Here is a 20,635-nt window from a genome sequence, read left to right as displayed (position 1 = left end):
CTCCCTGCCCAGAAATACAAGCCTGCCCTGGTTAACCTGGAAGTGCTCAGACCACAATCTCAGTGATGGTCTTGCCATCATCCTCTTGGATCCAAGCTCCAAGGAAAGGAAACCTTAAGTGCCCATTTCTTCTTGGTGCTGCTGGATGTTTTCATTCCTGGTTCCTTCACAAGGGTGAGTAACAAAAGCTGTGAGCTCACAGAGCAAGGAGGGAAGGTGGTTTCTTTACTAAATTCATTTTTTCCCCCTTAATTAGGCAAAGACATCCTTTCCTGGATTTGGCTAAGACCCAATGTACTCCCCACTCTCTTTTCAACCCAGCACCTCCTCTGGTTATTTTTGCTGGCATTATCAGTGAATGAGGAAAAGAACTTACTATTAAATATACTAAGGGGCTGTAATTTCCCCTGACCTTGGTGATTATAGGGCTTCACCCTGAATAGATACACGTTTCTACTGCATCTTGCCTAACAGGATTTGATTGAATATTAATTGAGATCTCATACCAAACTGAACTGTACTAATTTGTTCATTATTTTTCTAAGACAGTTTTGGGCTGGGTCTTTGACATCTGACCAAAATGACTCTTTAAATTACGGTCTTATATTTGTAGGACTCTTGTAACAGATAATTTGCAAATGTAATGTACAAGCCAGAGTGCCATGTCTACAGTTATTGTTGAAAACTTAGAATGAAAAATAAATTAGAATTCTAAGGTGCATCTCAGTAGCTCCATAATCACATTTGGGCATGATAATAAAGGTTGATACATTCTTTGACACTCGATGCTATTCCCCAGTGACAGGAAGCAGAAAATTCATGACATTTTGCTAATTAACTCGAGCACTTCATTCAATAATATGAGTAAGTAAAACATTAAGCACGGTACTAATATTCTCTGAGAATTCAATATATTAAAATGACTAAAAGTGTTTCCAATCATACTTCACAGGCAAAGGCCAGTTTGTTGTAGCCCAGACACTAAGAGTGTACCACACAACTGTACTGATGCATTTTGTACCAACACCTTGGACCAGAAATCCCCAGTGCAGGCAGGAGCTGTGGCTTCCAGCACCACTGTCACCCCCCTTGAAGAAATGACTGGACACATGGTAAGTCTGTACAAATGGTAAGGGGTTCTGTGACTGAGACCAGGTTTTTTAGTAATAGATATGGTTTCATGTGAACTTTCATTTGCCTCTTCTCAATTAGCTTGTTTATTTTACCACGCATGCTAATTTGAAATTGTGGTTTAGACACATTTAAATAGCATTTGCTAATTAGTAAATTAGAACCTGGCAAATCAGATGCAAATCACTGATTTATATACACAATGTGAATGCTCTTGGCTCCATTTTTCCAGCAGTTATTGAACTCTGGAAAACTGAAAGAGCACGGGGTGTAAAACCTCCCTTCAAAGCACAGCTGGGGCAGGGAGTTGCTTGGTTAGTCAGTTGTTTCAACAATTAAATGAGCCCCGCTATTTACACCAACAAATCAAAATCTTGTTTTAAGTTATATCTCTATTGAAGACTGAGAGAAGGAGCATTTGAAATTTCAGTATTATTTCTTTACATGTCCAATTACTTCTGCCACAGCCATCCTGTATATTTTTTGCAAGTATAGGGAACCACTGGCACAGAAATATTTGTAAGAGCTGTGTGGCAATTTAAGACATCATATGTCTTCCTTTTTTACTCTCAGGCCAAAGTAAGCCAATCATTTCATTTTTTTAATTGCTCACGTGTTACTCACACATGGATGAGTTCCCTGAAGAATATTCACTGAGCTTTTAGCTCTAAAATGCACAAGATACAGATCTCAGATTTAGCCTCGAGCCTTTTCTCTCAATGGTTGTCAAAATAAAGTATAAAGAAATTCCACCTGAAATTGAGTGTGTTTCAGTGAAAGTCAAGACATTTCACACAACAAAGACAGCCTTGGAAAATCCCCTTGTTTCAGGATAAGGGTGGCCAGTTTCCCTTCTGTTTAGAAATTATGACTGCCTTTTTTAGGCAGGATTCATGTTCAATTGTGTATATTATTTTAACAAATGGTCTTCACAGCAGGTGGGACCTTCTTGTTTTTAAGATAAATTCTTAACAGCTCCAATTGTGGCCACCTACAGACCAGATTTCATGCAAAACCCAGAGTCCCTGTTTGAAAGGTGAAACAAGGGAGCTGTTAAGAGAAATAACCAAGTGTAAGATGCGGGGATGAAAATGTGCCCCGTTTTGTTTACAAGGGAAACAAAAAGAGCTGATGAAAGGGAAGGAATTACTGGTATGCTGCTTTCAAACTAACAGAGAATACATTTACTAAAAGGGCTGCCTGTTGCTGGGACTCCCTGCAGCACCAGGAGCCTCCTTAAAAGTAGAAATGACTGTGAAAGGACTGGGGATGTTCCCCCAGGAAAGGAGGCAGTGCAGAACTTCTTTTCCTCTTACCAAAGCAGAAGGAAGCACTGGGGTTTTTTGAAAATCTGTGTAATATGAGGCAGCTGAGCTAAACCCTCTGACAAACCCCAGCTGAAATTTTAAATGTTGATTCTACACACTCTGCCGTTCTGCCTGCATCCTGGGAGTCCTGCCAAAGGTAGGGGGGGCTGAACACACACCTCAGCTTTTCTAGGGCTGGAGCCTTATGAAACACTGGGCAGACCCTGCTGCACACACCACTGCAGCATTTGAGGCCAGTCCTTGAAAGGGAACATCCAAATCAACAGGAAAATGTAGGTCAGATAATGTAATCTAAAACCTGGATTAAACTGCTAAACTTCAAAGAAAGAGATTATCTTTTAACCAGATGTATGAGGGCAGGCACTGAATTTGAAACCTGGGCTAAAAACCACCAGAAAAAGGTGAGATTTCTCCCTTGGTAGCTGACTGGATTTCATTTGTGCCAAAGCACCCCCAATCCTACATGTATCCCATCCACTGCTGCCTTCCAGCTTCCAGGAACACACACAACACAAGCTCTGGAAGTTTAGACACAAATGTGGTGCAGGAGACAGCCCAAAACTCTTTTTCACCTTAAATGAGGTGAGCCTCAAAGCAAGCCCACGAGGACATGACAAGGATCCTGAGCACACAAGCTGTCAATGCCATCCAGTTTGAATGTGGTGATCAAGGACCTTCAAACAAGTGAAATGTCTTTCAGTGAAAGGAATAAAAAGATGAAAGATATTTTTGTAAACAGAAAAAAACAAAGCTGTCACATACCAAATTATTTCAGAGTGGAAGATGAATTTGGAGATGTTTTCCTAGTTTGATCTGGTATTCATCTAAACAAACAAATGGCACTACCTATATTCTATACTGCTAGGAAAAAAACCTCTCTAAGTTCTTCTATGGCATGTGGATTTAAGACCTGCATATTCACATGAAAAGACCTGCAAGGAGCTTTGCATTTTAGGTGGCCAGTTGAATCCTCCCTCTTTGAATCTGTAGGCAGGAAAAAGCTAGCACTGACTTTGCTGTCTTGTTTATTTAAAAAACTGGAGTTGAAAGGCACAGGGAAATAGCCCACATGAAACACATGAATAGTTTAATGACAGACAAACAAACATAGGCAGCAGAGTGCTGCACAGCAGTATAAAAACCAGAAAACCTTCTATAGCACCTTCAACCAAGGGGAGAAAGCAGTGTGATGAAGGAAAGAAGATGAAAAATGGTCATAAAATACAAATCATTTGCAACTCTACAGTTGCTAGGTGAATGAAGAGCAGAAGAAAGTAATTACATTCATCATCAAGAACAGGTTCCTGAGGAGCTGATTCATGTTAAATCATGCATGCAATTGTTTTCTGAATTAAGGCCTAGAAATCAAAGGTCCAGGCTTGTGGACACCTTTGGGTGTCACAGTATTGAGGACAACCTTTGGCCAAGTAAGTATTCCAGGGGAGCCCCAGTGAGCTCCCTGGGGCGTGTGTGCTCCCTGTGAGGAGAACTGAAGGTGCAACAGCCCAGAAAACCCTAAGGACCCAAGGGAAAACCATGATTACCTGAATCCCCTTGAGCAGGGAATCTGCTCTGACCAGAGCTATGTCATCCCAGGTGCAGGGTGAGGCTCCCTCCTGCCAGGACATGTGTTCAGTGCCATTGTCCCCAAACAGCTGCCTCTTCCCCTGACTGCCATAATCCCAGAACTGAACCACAGAAGGCAGAAAACCATCTCAGCCAGCCAAGCAGAGAGGGATGTCTCAGAGCCAGCAGGGATTTCCTGAGGACAAACCTAAAATCTTAGGTTCTATTCCAAGAAATAGAAGCCAGAGGAATATACCTGCTTTGAGGAGCCTTTCCCCTCCACAAAACCACTCCTCTTAACCATCTTCTTCAAAGCCAAGTAAAATCATCTCCTTTCTTCCTGTCAAAAACCACCACTATCCTCCCTTTTGTTATCTGAAGGTTTAAAACACACACAAAAAGCATAGTGTCATTTACTGTCATCAGCTCACCCAACATCTGTAGTTTTTTTTTTTTTTTTTAATGGAGAAGGAGAGAAACAGTAATGACTTTTGAAAACATGCAAGGATCTGCTTCACCAGATTTTAAAATTACAGTCTGAAAATGGACTGCATGCTCTACTTGGAGACTTTTCCAGGGGAAAAAAAAATCAACATGTTTTAAGAGACTGCTTTGTAATCCTTGCATAGAGCAAGCTGCAGTCTATCATATCAAGTTTTCTTCTGGATTGATTCTCCCAGAAAGGTTTCATCAGCTTACAAGCAGCAGGGTTGTTGTTTCATTTCCCCTTAGGATTCTGCTCTGTGTCAAAGTAAGAAATTGAGACTAAACAAGAAAACGTGGGGTAAAGTTTAAGTACTTCTGCTGTGAAAGCTGTTAAATGAGAAACAGGCATTGCAGGCTACAAGTGCCAATTAGGAGCTGGTTCCACTGGGAAATGACATTTTCACATTGTTTCTGCCTTCTGGTTTGTTGTTGACAAATCTGAGTTTAGGAAAGTTATCCTCTAGTTACACATATTCCTGACATCTTTCCTTTGCAGGCCTGTCAGAGGAGACATTTCACATGAAACTTATTTGCTGCTATTCTAATATTACAATAAAAATATTGGATTGCCTCCTCGCTCACTGCAAGTCTGGGGTACTCAGTTGTCAGAATGAAGGAATGATTTTGGAAATCTCTGGTTTTTGGCACCCAAATGTAAGTATTTCAGTGAGATCTGATCTGTGACTGACAGGCAGGTGCCATGTAGCCCCAAAAGTCTCCCTTACAGATTGTAAATTGCATTGCATTTGTGGGGAAAGAAAAAAAAAAGGAAAAAAGTTAGAATGGCTGGGAGTAAAACATCCAGTGAATGCTTTATGAACCCTGGTGAATTCCAAACTCTGAACATTATCCCACAGTGTTCCAAAAGTGCTGTTTAACAGCTGAACTTGTTCTTAGGGGCACAGTTTGTCCTGTGTGGGGATGTAATTGCCAGGGACAGTGTCACAGTCCTGCCTGTGAGCAATGACAAGGCCAGTGGAGAGTTACCACCCTGGCAAAGCTCTGCTGCAGGAACATCCCCAGCTTTTGGGATGGGAGATGGTCTGTTCCCAACCCCACAGCAGGAGCTAAAAGGTTTTGAGCCCAGCACAAAAGGCCTTGCAACAATAACAAATCAATCCATACAGAGCCCCAGCTTATGAAAAATGGCTGATTGACTCCTGAGTGGCTGAAAAGCCGTGGCTGAAATTGAAATTCCATCTTGTAATTCTATCTCCATACGCTATTGTAATTCCATCAGTCTCCTTTCACCACTCACTCCTGGGCTCCTGAGATTTCAGGTATCACTTACCCCCACACTTATATCTGAAATCAGGGAAGAGACTTGATCTCCTAACATGTGGCATCATGCCATTGTGCTTCCCAAGGACCCAAAATTCCCTCCTGTGCTCCAGCACCAGGATAATTGGAATGCACTGCCATCAACACAAGAGTGGATGTTTCTGCTGCATCTGCATTCCACATGGACTGTGGATTTGACAAGCTCCCATAATAACAGAAAACATTTCCGACAACTTTCACAGCTAATATATTCTGATCCCCACAGAGCAAATTTTCTAAAAGAGAAGTGTATCAATTTACAGCTAAGGGTTGGTTAAGAAAGGCAGAGCTTTCCACAGAGAGGAATATAACAGTGAAGACACAAAGGCAAAGAAAAGTTTTTTCAAAACTTTCAAGCATGCATTGTGCCTAAAGCAAAGTTTGCATTTTTCCCTTTCTCAAAGGCCATTAAATTCCAGGGAAACTTGGGAACATGTGCTTGAATTAGAACCATCAAAGGCTTTGGCAGAGGGCCTGCTCAGTTACTGACAAATTAAAAACTGAGAGTTTCCCTGGAATATATGTCCCCCCCACCTAATAACACACAGAGAGGACAGGAACCCCTGACTCAAGTCTCACATAGAATAATGGCTGATGGAAAGTAGCAAAACACTTGTGGGCTCAGAAGAGGCAAGTGGGCATGGACAGGTCCAGAGAAGAGCCATAGAAACTCACCAGGACTGCAATAAGCAGGCTGAGGACTGTGCAGGAATGATGGCCAGTGCTCTCCAGGAAGGCAGGCTGACACAGGAGTTCCCTTCCTGCTCACTTTGTAGGAATTTGGATGCATCACTGTGGTAGAAATTCAAACACAGTTCTGTAATGGGATTTTCCCTCCTAAGTGCTGCCATTGTGCCAAACACAATCAAAATAAAGCTGGCAAGAGAATGGAAGTTCAATATACTGTGGGGCAAGCAGCCTCTCTTCTGCAGTCAGCAGCCTGTGCAGACTTCTTTGGTTAAATCCTTCAGCTGACTCTCATTTCTGTGCACTAAACAAAGTTTCTGCTCCTGGGGGCAGACAAATCCATGTCCTTGCAAATGTGGACAGACATCAAGAGCCTAGAAAAAGCATCCATATCCAGAGTGTGAATTTGAAATTTCCTTCTCATGTTAATCCAAAATAGCCCAAATGCTTTGGTCTCCAGATGTAGCACTCTGTCCATGTTTTTGGGGAACAGGAGCTATTGACATTTTTGGATCTGGCTTGACCTAACACCATTCAAATTAATTCCCAGTCTGACAAGAAGAGCGATTTCTGCATTTTGTCTTATTTAATAACATTTGAAGATATATCAAAGGTGTCTGCAGTCAGAAGTGGCCTTGATATTATGATATGCAATACCAAATTAATATTTCCCAATAACACTGTTTATGAAGTTAAATGGCCAGCTGTTCACACCCTGGAACAAGATGTCCTCATTGTAAGGCTCAAACTTGACAGCAGGGCAGGACAAATATGATGCACAGCTATTCTGCATATTTCTCTCTCACATTTCAGGCTGCCCATTGCAGCAATGTCTACGAGGCTCTGTTCAGCTAGAGAAGAGATGCCATCCACAAAGTGATGCAAAAGCACAATGTCAATGTTTGGATTTTAAGCTATGAATGCACAAGTCCAAAGAAAAGACCTTCCCAGGATCATCTTTCTGGGAGAACATTTCTTTCTTTTCAACTGACCATTCACCCCCCATGAGGAATCCTTGAAAAGAAAAGTATTTAAGCCCACAGTCTTCTTGAACACAGATTTATGGACTTAAACATCATTATGCTACAAAGTTTACCTCAGCAGCCATTTTGATGCTACACTTGTCACCTAAATGAGCAGATGGAAATAAAAAAAAACTTAAAAAAAGCAACACTAGTAGTGAATTGTGTCCTGTCAGTGTGTTTGGACAAGATACTAAACTTTGGGAACAATTCAAAGGTTCTCACCATATGCTGCATACAATCTGCAAATTTTGACCTTGAATCAGCACAAGCAGTTCAGATACATTACTTAAAAATGAATCAAGCTGGCAGTCTTTAGAAATTTCAGCCCTAGTATGAGCTATTGATTCTGGTTTTGCATAACAATTGTCAGCAGTCTATAGATTTTTACTTAAAAGAAGAAAACAGGCGTGGCAGAAAGCTTTTGCTTAATTTCTGTCACCTTCTCTCCTCTAAATAAAACAGCCATGTTTTCTAGAATATTTCATCTCCACCCTTTTCTTGCTGTTAAGGCTGTCATTTTATTCATGCATGCAGACAACAAGGCAGCATATGGCCTATTTTTCTATGACAAAACTCTTGAAATTACAACAAAGAATTCCCAGCAGAAATTTGTGGAAGCAGCATCACAAAGCTTGCACTGGAGTGCTACTCCAGGTAGCCCATCCCTCTCCCCTCCTTGCAGGCCTCTGCTCACAAGCCAGAGGGGAGTTACTGCCTTCCCGCTCTGCTCAAAAGGACAGCTCCTGAAAACTGTGTCCTTTGCACAGCACAAAAATAGCATATAAACACAGTTACTAAGAAGATTAGGGCTTGCAGTCTTTGCAAGGCACAGACAGTAAGGCAACTCATACTTCTCTGTTCTGATTATTCCTCAGCTGCAAATAGCGCACAGAGCCAAAACATTAGCTTCCCTTTAAAAAGCCTCCCAGGGCTTGTAAAGCATGATGAAACGGACACAAACGTGAATTCAACACACTGCCTCTGCCTTGCGGGCTGCCAGGCTCATTAGCAAGTCTTTAAGTCACCCTATTGAGGCTGTTCTGTGGGATACAAGCACCTTCCTATTGCTGGAAACTTCTCCAAGCAGCCTGATGCTAACTCTGCTCTCCCTGTCAATTCTGCTCGCTTGACAACATTGATTTTTTTGGTTTTCCTCTCCATGTTTCTGTTACGATGAAAAAGCCACGGCATTTGCATTGGCTCCTCTTTTTGTGCCCCAGGATCATCAGGAGGAACAGGCACCATAATTCCAGGGCAGTTACTGAGGGGAATAAAGAAGGACCAGAGAGACTGACTGGTGTCACACACAGAAAAGGCTTCTCAAATATGAGGAAGGCAAACACAATGCTGTATATATCCTGTGGGTATATAGACACATAAAACACTGGTAAAGAAGAGACAGCATTATTCCTTTCCATGTGAAAAGATTTCTTGCTTTATGAAAGAGATTGTACAGTGAGCCATTGATCACATTCAGGCATGGCCACAGCAGGTCCTTATTGCATTTGCAGGGAAATGTCCCAGCGAAGGCAGGAGTAATGAATCTGACTGCATGTTCTCAAAGGTTAATTGATTATTTTATAATATTATATTAAAGAATACTATACTATACTAAAGAATACAGAAAGGATACTTACTAAATGTTAAAAAGATAATAAAGAAAACTCCTGACGCTTTCCAGAGTCTCCACACAGCTTGGCACTGATCAGCCAAAGAGTGAAAACAACTCACAGCAGAATCCAATGGAACAATCACCTGTGGGTAAACAATCTCCAAACACATTCCACATGTGAGCACAACACAGGAGAAGCAAAGGAGGTAAGAATTGTTTTCCTTTTTCTCTGAGGCTTTTCACCTTCCCAGGAGAAAAATCCTGGGTGAAGGGATTTTCCAGGGAACGTGAATGTTGCAGGTCCCAGCTGGTCTCTGGTGGCTTGTACCTAATGGATTGCACTCCAGCTGTTCCAGTCTCTGCCAAGGCCAGAACAAAGTCAGGCTCAAAGCAGGGAGCCATAAGTTCCCCTGCAGTCCTTTATTGGTACCCAGTGAATACAGAGGGCATCTGCAGATCTTGCCAGAAAACCTTGAGAAAGTTTCCTCTGGTTTTAAAAGAAGTCAAATAGGATTGTTATTTTCAAAAGGCTTCTGAAAAAGGTTCAGCCTATTCTGATGTGCCTCTTCTTGCCATTTTCAAGCCTTCTCCATCCACTGTCAGTGCTGGCACATGGGAAAGCATCATTGCCTTTCTATCCAGCTTTTGGAAAGGCAAGAATATTATCCCACTGTATTTTAGAGAGACTAGGTGTACAAGAATGAACAAATCATGAAAATTCCTAAATGCTGAAGTACAGCCTGGGCTCTAGGAAGTGCAGTCACTGGGCCCAGTGCTCTCCCACTCTCTTCTGTGAATCAATTTGCTGCCTTCCAAAGCTTGCAATCCACTACTGCAGTCACTGAACCCTATGAACACCCTGAAGCAACTACAAAATCTTACCAACTTTTTTAAAAGCTGCAGCAAAAATTCAATAGTCTTCCTGGCTTGTTCCAGCTATAACAAAATTCCCACTGACCACAAAGAGAGCAACAATATCCAGCCCTTCCTTTTCTTGGAGCACAGTCCTAGTACACCTCTAGGACCTATGGAACCATACTTTAAATTATCTCAGAGGAAACCCATGAAGAAGCTATTAAACAAGTGCTAACTGTGATGAAAATTGCTTTCCATTTAAAAGAGCTTCTTTAATTCTGTCTCTCAGGTGGCCAATACAAACTTGAGCACATGATTAACAGGGTATAAGGAAAAGACCCTCTAAGCTGTTGTTTTTAAAATAGCAGTGCCTGTATCCTACTGATTCATAAACACATAATGCACTCTGGGAATGGGCATGATTTGATCTGGGGTCCTTTTTGTCCTTTTGCCTCTGGACAGTCAATCTCCCACCTTTACCAATCTCAAGATGCAATTTGATGCTGCATTTTCAGGTTGAACACACTAATATTCTCCAAGAGAAAACCTGCAAATGCCTTTCTGTACACCCTGTTTCCTAATTCCAGAAGTGCAGTCCCAGAAATACATTCCCATGTGGCATTCGCATTCTCTGAAAAAATCCCTTCACCCAGGATTTTTCTCCTGGGAGGCTGAGAGGCCTCAGAGAAAAAGGAAAACAATTCTTATCTCATTTGCTTCTCCTGTGTTGTGCTCACATGTGGAATGTGTTTGGAGATTGTTTACCCACGGGTGATTGTTTCATTGGATTCTGCTGTGATTTATTCTCACTCTTTGGCCAATCAGGGCCAAGCTGTGTGGAGACTCTGGAAAGCATCAGGAGTTTTCATTATTATCTTTTTAACATTTAGTAAGTATCCTTTCTGTATTCTTTAGTATAGCATAGTATTCTTTAATAAATACAGTATAATAAAGTAATAAATTAGCCTTCTGAGAACATGGAGTCAGATGGATCATTCCTGCCTTCATTGGGAATTCCCAGCAAATACAATATTCCCATGCCACTGCCAAGTGAAATGGTGCCTGGAGGTGCTCCCAGCCCTCCTGCCACTGAACTCTGAGCTTTGGGAAAGGGTTTCTGTAGTAATATCAGAGCTACAGAACTGACAGCACTACTGGCAGATATTGGGGGAGAAACTGAATAGGGAAAAGCCTGAGTGAGCACGTGAGAGGCAGGCATGCCCTCTGACCTCCAACATCATTTCTCAAATTTCATACCCTATGAGGTGTAAAGTAGGTAGATCCTTTTTTTTCTCTTCCCCAGCAAAGAAGCAAAAGGTCCATGCTAAAAATATTCCACACAGCATTTTCAAAACTGCATTTGCAAACAGAATAAAACATGGTGCATTAAGTGGTATCAAGTTACTTTTCCATATTATGTAAAACATACAATAGGTACAAAATACACACTAGCTAATCTTAATTTGAGTCTTATTTACCTCAGCAGATCTTTACATTTCCTGTTCCTGCAGCAGTCTGAGCAGTGTGTGAGACACAGAGGTTACCTGGAAGGAGCACTGTTAATTTAGAGTGGCATTACCAGGCTATTAAAGCAGAAAGGTGAGTGTGCTGCAGCTGATGGAGACAGCTGATGTGCTGGGAGATGTTTGCTGAAGCAGGGACAGCTGGGGAGAGACATTTTGTTCAGAAGTAACAACACCCTCCTTCCCTCAGGTGAACCCCTGAGTCCTGCATGGCTGTCAGCACCTTCTCAGTGAGTTAACCCAAATGCCAGAGCCCCAAGGAGGACACAGAGATGCCAATTCCTACTTGAAGGAGCTGGCTGGGGGATGCTGGGAGCCCCAGGGGCCAAGACTCCTCCTTTTCCAACAGAATTTCAATGCTGCTGCCTATTGCAGTGGCTCCCTATTTTCTTCCCCCTCCCACTTTAACCTGATTAGCCCATTTGGGCAAATGAGACCAGATTTTAGTTGTTCTCCAAAGATTAAATGCCAAGAATACTCGAGAAGTTCTTACTCCCTTTACTCCCTCTGAAATACACTTTAGGAAATTAAAAAAAAAATGTGCAGAACTAATGCAAAAATATTTCAATGACTTTTATCAGAATATTTTCTTTCAGTAAGGCCAGGGGCTTGTGTTCACTATTTACTTAACTAATGGTAAATAAAACAGGAGAAATATTTCAATCTACAGAGGAGCTGGATGCCCAGGAAGTTTGAAACAACCCCTAGCACCTTTCTGCATCTTTGAAAATGTTCTTATTATCAAATAACAAGTGTCAATTACTGTAATCAATAATCTTTTGCTTTCTTTGCTCTTGCTGATCCTCTGGTAGGACTGAGGGTGAACACTAAGGATAAGATCATTCTTGCTGTTTGGTTTTTTTACAGACACCTGCACACTGAGTAAGTAGCACACCTTTAAATATTTGAAAGCTACCATCTTGATATGCTTTGAAGACTAGACAGCAAAACCCCACCTCCTATGCTGAGCTGCTTCTATTTTTAATAAACTGTGTCTTCTAGCTCCCCATTACTTCTTTTTACTATTTGAAGGGAAAAATAAATTCCCCTTAAGCAACTAAATGCTAGGTAAAATAAAAAGAATCTTTATATTGTTATGACTCTGAAGTGAAGAGAGACATAGAGTTTTCAGCACAGCAAAAATAAGAATTATTTAGACAGAGAAATCCATATAGTAGAGGTGTTTGGAGATTACCTTCTTCTTTTAAATTTTGTGAAGCAAAATATATTGAGATACATAGACAAATTCCAACCTCTAAAGAAAACAGACAGAAAGAATATATATTTCTGAAGTGTCTCTGAAAATTTATAAATTATGATATATCATGCACTTTCCTTTAAAAAAAGGAGAAAATGTACTCTGGAAGACATGGCACTTTGTATGTATGCATTTTGGATAAGCAAGCCCAGGCTTTTTGTTGTACATCCATTGATTTTAAGCACAGATTTCATACAATGTGAGCACTTAGGATATTTCTCATTTTAAAAAATTCATTATAGGAAGCTGAGAGATAGATTTAGAAGAGAACACAACACATATTTGTAAAATAATTGCAGTTTATTGACCAAAGCCATTAAAGACACTGCAGACAATAGCATTACTTGGCAGACTTCATCGAGTTATTGATTCACTTTTCTCTCCCAAAAGCACAGTTGCTCAGGCTTTGTTCAGTTTACTGAGCACAGGGCAGAAGGCAGGTTTTCATTGCCACTCTTTGGATGGTTTAAACACCACTCCCCTGTGCTGGTTTTGGCAGGGAAGTGTGGGTGTGCTGTGCCTGCTGCAGCAGAGACAGCACTCCTGACTCACAGGTGGGCCTGCACCTCTGGCCCCAGCAAACTGGGGAGTCTCCTCCAGATCCCTGCTTTGCCCTTGCACTCTCATCTTAAAAAAAGAAAGAAAATATATAGGTAAGGCTTGAAACAACCTGTGTATGCAAAGGTGACATGTTGATGCTGCTTGCAAATGAGAAAACCCTGAAGTCTGAGCTTCCTGGTGGAACAGAATACGTCCCCAAGTCTTTTCCAAAACAAAAGAATGGATCTTAATGCTGTGAAAAATCTGAAAGGTACCCAAAGTCAGCTGGGTAAAACCACAAAGTGTGCTCTGATGAAGCAGTGCTCACCAAGGAATTCAGTGGGGCAGGAGGGCCAGGCACACAGAGATCTAAACACAGGTGGGCACCCAACTCAAACTCTGGTCACATCAAGAGTGCAATCAAACCCCAGAGCTGTAAGAGGTTTCAAGAATCAGGTACCTGTGCTGGCAGACAAGGAGCCCTTGGGTTTGCCCTGTCTGCTCACAGGAGCTACAGCCAATTCTGCACACCCTCCTGGCTGCTGGGCAGGTTCTGATGTGGGGACCAATGCAGGTCCTCTGTCCCACACCTGCTCTCTCCAGGCAGCAGCAGATGCTGCTGAGCCTCTTCACAATGCTCTTTGCTCTGGAGTGACACCAGAGGCACCTGAGACCCAGAGAAACCTCCTGGGAGTGGATTCTGTGGAAATGAAGCTCCTGCAGCTCACTGAAGCTGCTTCAGAAACAGCCCACCATGGCAGCCCAGTGATTACCCTGCAGATGGCCACAGCTGCTGCTGCTGCCCTTGGAGGAGAATTCAGTTTGTTGCTCCTTGCTCATCCTGAGCCTGTTTAACAGAGGAATTCCCTGAGAAGAGCCACACTTCCTAACCCGATGCCTTAACACAGAATGCACTACCCACAATTAAAAGCATGATTACAGACACTTATTCTTCAAATTCTCTTTCTAGTTGCAGATTAAATGGCAAAAGCATGAATGGGTTAATTTGAGAATAACTATCAAGAATGCAGTCAGGCTCTGATCTAATTTTCCTGACTTATCCATGGCATGTCTGTCCTTCTGGAAGGGTAGAACCACTTGGTCCCATCTCAGCATGTAAGCTGGAAAAGCACAGTTTAGGGATCTGTGTCTTTGCTGTGTGCTGTGAATGATGACACGTGCACAGGGAAAGCAGCAATACAGCCAGAGCAGGCCCCAGACCTACTCACAGTTGGTTTTTGATGGCTTGGTGTCAGCCTGAATTGCTTTCAATTCATTCTAAAAAGTTGCAGATAATGACAACATTAATCACTGTGCAGAGAGCAACTCCAGAATGAAAAGCACTTGGTCTGAGTGGGGAAGTACATTCATAAAGTCAAACATTTGCCATCCCATATTTTACTGACTGGGCTGGCATTTTGCAGTGGCACCACATTCTCATCAGAATTCCCACTGCAGTGCTATTGCCTGATCCACTCCCATCCCCACAGCCATTCCCTGAGATGATCAGCATTGAACTCTGTTGCTGGACAATCTTTTGATCTGGGTCAACTTCAATGGATGTGACCTGATTAAAAAAATAAAAAAAAGTCTCCAGTCCTGTTCTGGTTAAAGAACTCCCAGTGACCAGCAGGAAATCAGTGCTGTGGAAATGTGTATCCCAGGAGAACTGACCCAGAATGCTGCTGCTGTCAGAAGTGAGAGACAGATAGCTCAGGCAATGGCAGAACTGTCTGTTCCTGGACTGGAGAGAAAAGTGTCAGCTGAGACACAGGATAAAAAAGCATCTAAACCAGGTGGCTTCATTCTCTCAAGGTCCAGAAATACCAAAGAGAAATAACCTTGCAATGACTCTAATTCATTACAGCACTAGGGAACCTGCCAAACAACTCAACCATGGAACAAAAACACAGCTTCTCTACTCACAGCGTCAGGGCAGAGGGATGAGAACATTTGGTTTCTTGTATGGAAAACAAGAGAAGAGAACAGGCTTCCAAGTCCAAAACTAAGTGTATAAGAAATTAAAGTAATAAGGTAATGGTGCTAGTTGCTTTAAAAGGCACCTGGGTCCTCATTTTACAAGTTCATGGTCACTGCTCACAACCTGCCAGGTACACCTGGAAGCAAACAGTTTGTCTGATATTGGCACACAGGCATTAGAAGAACCCCTTTCTGGTTTACTTTGAGGAAGGAAAAACACAAACTGAAGGACAGCATCAGACTTCTGAGCAGACAATGTTAAAAAGGGGTGAAAGGAGCCAAAGGTTTCATGGCAGGTGTGCAGAATAAACAAAGGTCTTGCAGCTCAGATAAAACAAGGAGCTGGGAAAGCCAAGGCTTAAAAACCTATCAGTCACCAGCTGAGCAATGAGGGCTTTGACTTGTGATAGGAACCTGCTCCTATTCTCCCTTTGTATCAAATGACAATGTTTTTAGCCTTGGTGTGTATCTCCAGGGAGCAATGGCTGAGAACTGACTGCATGGCAACAAACAGAACTGAGGGAATGCCACAAATGAACAGAAACAGTCACTTGAACCCCTTAGTGAATTCACATCAGCAGGATTTATACCCAATGCATGTTCTCCCCAGCTAAAACACCAGAGAATGTGACTGTTGGCAGGAGTCAGGCAAATGAACAGTGAATAATAAGCTCAAGTAGAGAATGTTCACAGGAACTGAATCTGGAATTTACATTCAGGTCAGAAATGCTGGTGACAGCAGGCTCTGCTCACCCAAGCAGAGACAGGCACAGTCTGTGGCTTCTCTTTTTCTGACTTTCAAAACATTCCCTCACATGGGTACAGACCCCACCTTACTCTGTTCCCTGAAATTAAAAGATGCAACAGTCTGAGCTGATTCAAGGAAATGATGAGAAGACACCTCTGTCAGAAAGATGATTTATTTTCAAATGGTCTCTACATCTGGTCCAGAGCCATCTGCAACAGCCATTAGGAGTGGGTGACATTGCTTAGGATGGAGCTGCTAAGAAGTCCACAATACAGATAAGCAAAAAGCAATTTTTATCCAGCCTCTTTAGCTTTCTGCTGCTCTAAAAGGAAGCTAGATCCTTTGTACATGGCAAATCTTCATTTTTGTAACAGAAAACTTCATCAATTGGGTCTGCTTTATGTGATTTTACAATCCTGGCAGAAAAGAAACTGAGAGATTTCTTAACTTTCAACACCTCCTCAACCCTATAAAATTTAAAGAATAAAAAAAGTGCTTTGCAAAGCTCTCCCAGTCTCCCTTTGGCTTAAATCTCTGCGCTTTCCACTGTGGTAACTGTCTTTGCTACTGTTTTCAGGGACTAGAGAGAATTCCCTCAGTTAACTGCACTGTCAGGGGAGATTAATGCAAGGTGGGAGCTGGGAGAGAGGGAATTGAGCTTGCCTTTGTTCAAGGTCATTCAACCACTCCCTCCAAAGAGCCCTCTGGCACCTGAGCCTTCCCACCACAGGATTTATTCCCCAGCTATGTTAACCCAGAGGTGATACCAAGCCTTTCCTAGAAGCAGCCAAAATTTCAAGCTGTTTAGAGAGCCCTCAGCAAGACCTGACTGCTCCTTCTGTCCCTGCCTTTCACTGTGGCTGTTGTGACCCCTCCCAGCTCAGGAGCCTCTCTCTGCTCTGCCTGGGAGCTGCAAGGGGAAAAGTTTCACTCCTTGGAGGAAGCAGCTGTGGTCTTTTCTCCCCACAGAACCAGAGTTAATTCTCAGCCTGCCAAGAGTACAAGAGGACTGAGTTTGCTTGTTGGCTCAGACTTTTCAGTAATCACTGGGACTTTCAGGTGATCAGCATGTTTTTAAATTGGACTCTGCTGCATCCTACCACAAAACAAAAGGTTCAGGGCTGCCTTTAAGGAAAAAAAAAAATCTATTGTCATTGTTTTTGAAACAAGTTCCCTTTCATTTTAAAGCCACATTTGGAACAAAAGTAAAGAGCTGCTTCACAGCATTATTTTTACTACCAAACCAGCTGCAGCCCAGAAAAGGACTGTCTGACCTCATTTGGAGGGCTGTTACACTTATGCCTTAAGTAGAGAAGTTAGTTACTCTTTACAGCAAATTATTTCAACATAAGGCAATGTATTGGAGCCTTGGTGGAATGATCTGTGTGTGTGACACTTCCACAGCTGACAATCAAGTAACTCTCTGTGCCTAAACACACCCCAGCACACCCATGCAATCGTGAGCTGTCCAAAAAAGCTGTGCCTTTTTCAGGACCTCCAGCAGCATGAGGTCCCTAAACCTCTCAAGTCTGACTGAGGATGCTGGTTCTTCTCTCCACAGATGCATTCCTGTCATGGTTACCAATGCCCCCTCTCACTCCTGAGCTATTTACCATTTTTGTTTTCCCAGTAAGTGCTGGGATCTCTAATGCGATGTCTCAGCATTGCAACCCCAAACAGAGGAAGGGTTTTGTCGTGAAAAACATGACAAAAACCACCACAGGAGCACAGACTTTCCCTTCCTGCAAATACCCCATCCATCATCCTGACAAGCATGCTGACAAGAAAGGAGTGAGCTGTCACAGACATCCTCTAGCAGATTATGTCTAATTGACCATTTTGCATCCCCATGAGGCAGGGCTGTATCTGAGGGGGTTCCTTTACTCATTGAAAATAATCAGAGCCAAAACCACTCCCATGATGATGTTTTTCTCTTCTTCCTTTAGTCACTGTACTTCTCTGCTGTTGACACACACACACTCATCTGGTCACATCCTCACAGTGTATCAATAACCACAACTTCACTGCAGAAGGAGAAAGGATGGCTTAGCTTGGAAGGGACCTTTAATATTATCCAGTTCCATGCCATGGGCAGGGACACCTTCCACCATCCCAGGTTACTCAGAGCCCCATCCAGCCTGGCCTTGGACACTGCCAGGGATGGGGCATCCACAGCTTCTCTGGGCAATGTGTTCCAGAGCCTCACATCCTCACAAACAGTGAAGAATTCCTTCCTGACATCCAACCTAAACCTATCTCTGGGAATTAAGGTATAATATAAATACCTTTATTAAATTATAATTATAAATTATATTATAAATATATGTTCTATTATAAATATAATATAAATATATAAAATATAAAATATATTAATATGTTATATGTTTATATATATTTATAAATATAACATAAATACCTTTATATTATTATAAATAATATAAAGGCACTTTCAGACACTGCACATGTGTGCTGAGACGTTTGAGCAAATTACCTTCCTTAATACATTGGATTCATTAATCAGTGCATTGATAAATGGTGTAGACATTTCAAACTCCCTTAGGATTTATAAAACATTTAGAACTGTCAGGAACAAGTTTTACCCAAGCAGTTCAGAGCAGGATGGGAATGAACAAAATGAACACCTACCAAGGGTCAGAGTCAGCCCATCTAGCCCAGGAACTGGATTGTCCCAGGTGTCTGAGCTCTGCAGGTGTGATAGATGCTGCCCCTCTGAGCATCCACAACACCCTGAGAAGGTCATGTGCACACCAAAGCTCACAAATTCACTAATGCACTGCTTTTTACACCCCAGCATGGCTGTCTTCCCATCTTCTTCTCTTACCTCTTAGCACAGTGACTGGCAAATTTACCTAAAACGTGGCAGATTTACATTCAACATTCTCCTTTTGCAGGGACTATAAACAAGATCCCACTTAAATTCCCTAAAATTTAAACAAAAATGTTTTATCTAACCTCCCTGTTAAAGTTGTAAAATACTCCCTGAATCACAGAAAACAAAAAGAAAAAAAAAAAATAGAGAAAATTAATTGCCTGCTGACTGCAAGTTCCATCTGGGAGAGAAAGAAAAGAAATAAATAAGACTGAAGTCCAAGAATTTGCAGCTAAACTAAGGAGTTAACTACCACATTACCACATTACTTCTCACTCTTACTTCCTGGGCTTCAATCAATATTTTGCTGTTCTCTGAAAATCAAAAAGCTCAGCAGACTGATGGCTGGGGCACTCCCCAGCCCATCCAACATGCAGGCAGTGGTCCTGTCAAGTTAAGGGCAGCAAAATCACATCTCTCACATATCCTGGATATGAGCTCTTAACACTGATGCATTCACTAAAATCTGAAGAGTAGGAAGAAAATAGCTTAGCTCTTCTTTCACCTGCCTAGTAAGAAAGAGCTGTTTCAAGGACCTGTTCACAGCAAATTGCTCATGAATATAAATCCCAGGCTGACCTTAGAGCCAAGGACAAGAGCCCGAGGAGGACTTGGTCAGCTCAGAGCAGGCACTGCACTGTCCTGCACTGAATTCCCCAGCTCTGGGGCAATTCCATTCTCTCCCAGCAGAGCACTCACAGCACACAGCTCAGCACCCTGCCTTCACACCTCACTCTGCTCCCAGAATGTCTCTCCTTCCCATTCCACAGCTCAAAAACCAATATTTTTTTTAAGCCCAGAGGTATTCAAACAACAAAACTTTTGGGGGATGCTGTTCCATGCATAATTTAGCTTCTCCTGTTATTTGGATGTCCAACAGGCACCGATTCTCCAGAAATAGAGCGGGCTGGGAGGAGTTATCTTTGTGTTTGTATTAGTTATCATCTCAACTGAAACTGATTCAACACACCAGAACTTGGAGGAATGAGCTTCTCTCCAGCCTGGCTGGTGGAATATAGCCCCCTTCTGTGGAGACAGCAGGACACAGGCACAGACTGCCTCGTTTCCCCAGGAGCCTGCAAAGGTTAGAAGAAGGAAAAACACATTTCCTACCTATCTAACACAATGCAACAGAGAGAGAGAGAGATGAATTGCTTTGCTTCAGTCTATCATTACCTTGTCATGAAACACTATTAGCCTAATGCTTCATTCCATGGGAGCCTCTCAGCAGTATACTCCCTTTTGGGGGACACAAGCAACTGGCTCCAAAATACATTCTGCAGTGCAGGAGTCCATGTTCAGGGCTTAAATTATTTTCCCATCTTTAATCTTAATCCAGGAAGCCATGGAGGATCTGCTGGTTATTTATAACTGGGCTGGGCTGAACTGCTGGGAGCAGGGTAATTGGAGCAGTATTTCAGGCTGTCTGCCACTGATTTGTGTAATGGCTGATGTTAGCTACGGCATAATCACAATGCTAAATGGAAAATAAGAAATAAAAATGCATTAAACATATGTTTTTATGCTGTGTTTTATGATCACATTTTTTATTGCACTTTCAAATTCTGTTGTTCCTTCCTTTCTGAGATCAATTTACTTGCCTGGCAGCAGTTTTCTGTATTAAAGCTCGAGAAAGCTGATCTGCTTTCTCTTATTCTCTTGATTATGGGAGCTTTCAGCCTGAGA

Source organism: Agelaius tricolor, unplaced genomic scaffold, assembly GCF_023055355.1.
Source record: "Agelaius tricolor isolate 1412-34295 unplaced genomic scaffold, bAgeTri1.0.p SCAF_13, whole genome shotgun sequence".
Lineage (NCBI taxonomy): Eukaryota > Metazoa > Chordata > Aves > Passeriformes > Icteridae > Agelaius > Agelaius tricolor.
This window is presented reverse-complemented; position numbering follows the sequence as displayed.